The following is a 6,018-nucleotide window of genomic DNA, read 5'->3' on the forward strand; positions in this document are numbered from 1 at the left end:
TATAGGTTAGTTTTTTCTTTAATCTGTTAAAAAAAATACTGCAGAACTGACAACTGGTGCAATATCTCTTTTTGTAAATACCTTTTAAAAATAAAATATTATGCATTCTTCTTAGCTTTGTCCATTTAGCACAACAGAAATGTATCTTCCCTGATACGATGAAAGGTGGAATTTTTAGGGGTGCACAGGTGAACTTTTTTACTCTTAATTCATAATTAATTCAGACAGAAAAGATGTATTCAGCTGTTTGAAAAATGCCATTTGCTTTTGCACTTTGTATAATTAGCTGTGCCATTGCTTTTTATTCTGTACATCTCTCTCATTACAAATAAGGTGTCTTAGCAAATCTTACGTTTATGTAGTTTCTATCTGAAATTCTAGGCAGTTGTTAACCAAAGTAAAACAATATTTTTTTACAAATGTATAACCAGACATGATTTTAGAAACTCACCCATACATAATCACTTAGGAGACTTATCACCAAGCAACTGCATCAGGTAATGATGATAAAAACAATAACCCCAAAATCAAATCCACTGTACTTTGTTCTTACATTAGTTTGTGGCGTCCTCCATTTATTAATTCTTCATTCATTACTCAAGACTGAGTAATGAAAAAATGACTAAGGAAATTGGTCAGATACGCCTACTCTGGTGATTATCTTCAAGTGTAATGAACACAGACTAAGCGTGATAAGTCCTGGGGGGGCTGGCACCGTGTCGGTGATGATTCTACAGCTACCACTGGAGACAGCCTATGGGGATGAAAGGAGATCGGGTTAGGGGTGTTTAAGTACGTAATATGATTTTGCAAGTGGTTTTTTTTTTCTGTGACATTTGTAAAGCTGTAATGAGCCAGCCACCTCCCATGTGCCTTCTGGTGGCCAGACGTTGCTCTGCAGCAGTCTGCTTGTTTCCCTTTTTCAGGGCCTCTTAAGGACTCCATACGCAAGCTTTTCTCTAGTTCAGCAACGCCCCACCTTAGGGTTGGACTTTATATGCTCTGTCTTCCCTCCAGGTATCTCCCTAAACATCCTTGCCTGAAGCTCATTTGCTCACAGTAGCCTCTATAGTCTTTTTCAATTCCCCCCCTTCCCACCCCCGCCTCAGAGTTCCCTGCTGGAGTCTGCTTGCTCCCAGCAGCCATTGCCTGACTTGCCAGGCCTCTGCTGAAGTTTCTTCCTCCAGTTTCCCTTTGGTGGTTTCTCCCTGAGCATTTCCCCCACTCTGCAGCTTCTTCCTGCTCTTTATAGTGGAATCAGTTGGTCCCTGCTTAGGTGTGCTTCCTGAGAAACCAGGGCTGGCTGGCCCCAGGCCTCTAGCTCTTAGGGGGAAAGATTCTGTAATGGCAAAAGCTCAACATCTATTTCAAGAACCTCATTGGTCTGTCCCCTGTGCGAAGTCTGGGGAATAGATCCTCAGCAGGTGGAAATTGTCATAGGTTCACTGAAGATGGATTACACCAGCCAAGGACCCTGCCCCCCCTCCCCCCCCCCCCCCCCAAATCTTATGCTTTCCTTTTATTCCTATGATTTGTGCTGGGGCATCTGTGTATCCTTTTATTCTACGTTGTTTCAAGGATCGCCACAGCAGTATTTATATCCTTATACTCTAGCATACTTTCTTTTAACCCCTTACATTATTCAGCAAATCTCAAATTCTTATGCCAGAAATGTTACATGCTGTGTGCCCAATCTTACATTCATTGACGTGGATAGAAAGACTGCCATTGTCTTCAGTTGTCATCTGATCAGGCTCCTAGACCCTAACCCTGCATTAGAATCCACTATTATTGATCCATGTTTAGTCTCTTTGACTTCAGTGTGATTTCACATGGGAGCAGGGATCCATGGTAGTGGATCCTGATGTAGACTCAGGGTCATATGCTTTAATCCTCCCCTACAATATACAGACCTAGTCGCGTGTGTCTGGTAAAAATAGCAACTGGTCTTTTTGTTGCTGAACTGACTTTTTCCAGTGATACATAACAGTATCTGTCCTTTCATCTGCAGTTGCTATCTTTATCTTCCTAATAATTCTTTCTTTCAAATACATATCTCCTGCTGGTGAGAAGGGGGGAAGCAGCCAGCGCAAGAGGACAATCCAGGGAGGATCAGACGTGATTTAAAAATAAAAAGTTGCAAATTAATCTTATCATTCTGTGCAAAAGCCTAGAAGCATGTAGGCAGTGGGCGGGAAATGTTCTAGCGACAAGGGATTATTCACTGGGCAGAATTGTGACTACCAAATGTGCTTGGTATTAGAACATTGTTTTCTATTTCCTCTTCTAATACTTCATTTTTTTTGGTCATGTTAAGTTTACATTGTATTCTACATAAACCCATTTACAGTCCCTTTTAAACCATCTTTGGAATCTATATGAAAGAATATGGAAATCTTTGGAAAGCAGCGGTCCCGTTCCAAAGCTGGTTGCATATACAAATGAAAAGTAAGGGTTACTGTCAAAGTGGACCCCAAATTCGGGTTGTTCCAAAAAGTTTTACAGACTGTCTAGTTGTTTCTTTTGTTCCCCTACAGCATTGTGCCAGTGCTCAGGAAAGCTAGGTTCCTAAATCCATATTCACGCACCTAAATAAGTGGCCTGCTGAGCGCTCACAACTTCTGTGGGATATAAAGAGGAATTGTAAGTGCTCAGCACCTCTGAAAATCAGGTGACAAAAATATGGATTTAGGAGCCTAATTTTAGGCACCCAACATTTGACAGCTGTGGCTTACATAAAGAGATGATGTGTGACGACAGCTTACCACCTCAGCTTGTGGGCATGGAAGGCTCTGACTGCAGAGGAGCTAATGTGGGAGTGGAGTTTTGTGGATCTAAGTCTCCAAGCCTTGCAGTGCAGAGGGTGAGTTTGGGGCTTAGGGCAGGCCGGTGAATTCATGACTAAATGGATTCACCAGTCATTACCCTGCAGAGTGTGTGAGCAGTAGTAACAGTGGAGTCCTCGTCTATCCTGAGGGCTGTAACCTGGAGAGGGAAGGATCCCTTCCTCCGAGTCTAAATTGTGCTTAAAGCATAGCCCAGTTATTTGGGCTGTGTGCTGAGAACTGAATTTAGGCCTATGTGAATACGGGCTTTGTGTGTGAATATTGATTTTTCTACCTGATGTGGCATCCTCTACTAGTCATGGGCCCTAGTGTTCTAAGAATGTCCCCTCCCTTGCAGCCTTGATTTGCTAACATCTTGATTTTCTCATGTAATACATGAGGACAGGTTTATGTGCATTAAGACACTGAGTACAAAGGAAGTGGTTTCTTTGAATAACTCTTCAAATATCAACTAATCAGTGGGTGAAATCCAGATTTACAAAATAATTAGTGTATTCATTGCTTATCAGGGTGGCTGCAGCAGCTGTTGCTTTACCATAGGTATCAGGTTTGTTTGCTTTCCGTGTTCCCTCCTAAAGGATCAGCTGCTACCTACTCCAAAACATGCCTTAAACAAGTCAGATAAAAGGTTTGAGAGACAAAAATTCAAGGGTAATTTTTTAAAAAGGGCCCTGCAAATACAGAGAATAAACTGGCATTTGAAATGCTTTGTCTGTAAATTACCAGCAGTGCAACATGGCCTCAGTGTCCTTGTATTTATGGCTAAAGAGTACTTTTTGTGGTATGTTCACGTATATGAAGTTAAAAAACCTGACAAAAATGTTGGTGGAGCGATAGTATAAAGATATCTGAGGGTATTTTTAACAATAGTAGCAGAAAGGAGGAATTAAAGAAAAAAACAGACACAAAGTAGTCAAACTATTGCAATTGTTAATTGCAGTCATTACATCTCTCAGAGAAACAAGATATGACATACTGGGGCAAAAATTTTTATTGAACATATGAAAATGTATCAACTTCTGTAAATATCACTTGAATTCAAATGCTTAGGGCTCAGAGAATGAATGGTCCTGGAGTAAGCTGTTGAGCTGTTTGTGGTCATGGCTGCTTTCTACAATCAGTGTTTCAGCCTTCAGATGGAGATGGGTCTATCCTTTGGGACATCATTCCCCAAGACACAAATGGAACAGTTTGGGGAGGATGGCTAAGGCTGCACAGGTGTGACTTCAGGGTTCGGTACAATGCATGAAAGGAAAGTAGATGTGCTCTTTCAGGGTTACATTTTCAAAAGTCTGCACAGGGTCACTTTTGGAAAGTGATATAAAATCTATGGATGAAAAGGACTGTGGAAGTACCAGCTATTGTTATTAAAGGGAGAGAAGATTGGTACTTGAACAGCGTCTTATTAGTAATGCAATGAAGGAAAACCTTATAAGGCTGGGGTCACACAAATGATAGCTGATAATGTCATTAGAGCGGTTGGGGGGCGGAATTTCTTGCAAAAAATTCAAGTTTTTGTTTTAAAAAAGGTTTTTTAAATCAGTCTTTGATTTGTTTCAACAAAAACAAATATGTTTGTTGAAAATCAAAAATAGTTTTCTTCATTTAAATGTTCATCAACCCCCATTTCTTTTAACACAAATTTTGACTAGCTCTAATCATGGACATATTTATAAGTCAGTTGATGAACAAAAATTGGCGGGGGTGGGGGAGTTTGTTGTGTTTGTAATTGTTAACAGACTCTGCTGCTCAAGTGGTTCAAATTCTGAATGGGCAAATCTCGTGTGTGAGTAGGGGAGCTTTTAATCAGAAGTCTGATAATAGAAAAGGTAGGGTCTTTTATGTTGTGATTTAAATTTCTTTAATCAAGGGAAAGGAAGTACAAACAGTTGCTTCGTGTATAAACCTACAGTTTTATTTCTGTCTTAAAATTTAATTCTTATTCAACAGAAGGTAAATTCTCACATAATTTGCTGAAAATGCTACTTGGTGGCTTAAAATCAAATTGGTCTAGTAAATTCTTTTAGAGCCAAGTTCATTCAAGACAAAGTGATGGCCATTAATAGCATTCTGGATTCCATTATGTCCCCTAAATGGGTTCAGCTGATTTTCCCCCCCCGCCCCCCAACTGACAGATTTTCTGATGAATTTTGGTTTGAGTTTTGCAGCCAGGGAGCTTGTAAGACTTCCATCCGGCTTTTGCCACCCAAACAGGCATTTAGTACAGATCTCCAACAGGACACAGAGACTGAAAAAAAGCCCCAAAATGGAGGGAGGTGGGAAGGAAAATTGAGAGAATTTGGGATCTGTTATGCTAAGGGTTATATCCAGAGTAACTCTAGTGAAATTAACAATTTTTCCTGCTTTATGAATATAGCTGATACAGAATGTGACCTATTATTCAATATCCTGTCAAGAAAAAGAAAATATCATCTCAAAATTAGATTTCTGTGCAATGTGGATAACTCTGTATCATATAGGTTACTATTTATGTGCCACTTCAAAGGGATAATTAAATCCTAAAGTGCCCTATTTAGAAAATGAAGCTTGTTGTGAGCATTTGTGTTCCTGTCTTCTGTGGTTACAGAGTATAATGATTCCCAATTAGTGTATAATTTGTAATTAGAAAACATAGTCTGCTGGAAGAGAGAGGAAATGCCAGCTTTTCTGGCAAAACTAACAGGTGTCTCAGGATATTCCCCCAGGGAGTAAACCATCATTATTGTATCATACCCTGGCAAGCAGGGTGGAGTTGCACCAGATAGCCTCTGTGATTTACCATTGCTGCTGGGAATCAGCAGGCTTTCTTCCTCTCCTCCCCACTGAAACAGGAGATGAAACAAACAGCAGGAATTAGTATTTCCCCAGTTGATCACACAATGATGTTTAAAGATAAATGACACACTAAACCAAAAAGCCAAGACACACCCCATATTGCCTATTTGTATCTATCAGTAAGTGAAACAGAGGAAGAGGAAGATTTTCCAAAATGGATACCTTACTTTAAACTCTTCAATCCGTATACAGATATTCAAATAAGTGGCCTGATTTTCAACTCATAAGCACTTGCAGTTCCTATTGACAAGGTAGTTGGCACTTTTGAAAATCAGACCATTGATGTAGCTATTTAAATATAACCTACTGCGCCCTCTGTTGCAAGGCATGGATCAAT

The sequence above is a fragment of the Lepidochelys kempii genome, chromosome 6 (assembly GCF_965140285.1).
Source record: "Lepidochelys kempii isolate rLepKem1 chromosome 6, rLepKem1.hap1, whole genome shotgun sequence".
Lineage (NCBI taxonomy): Eukaryota > Metazoa > Chordata > Testudines > Cheloniidae > Lepidochelys > Lepidochelys kempii.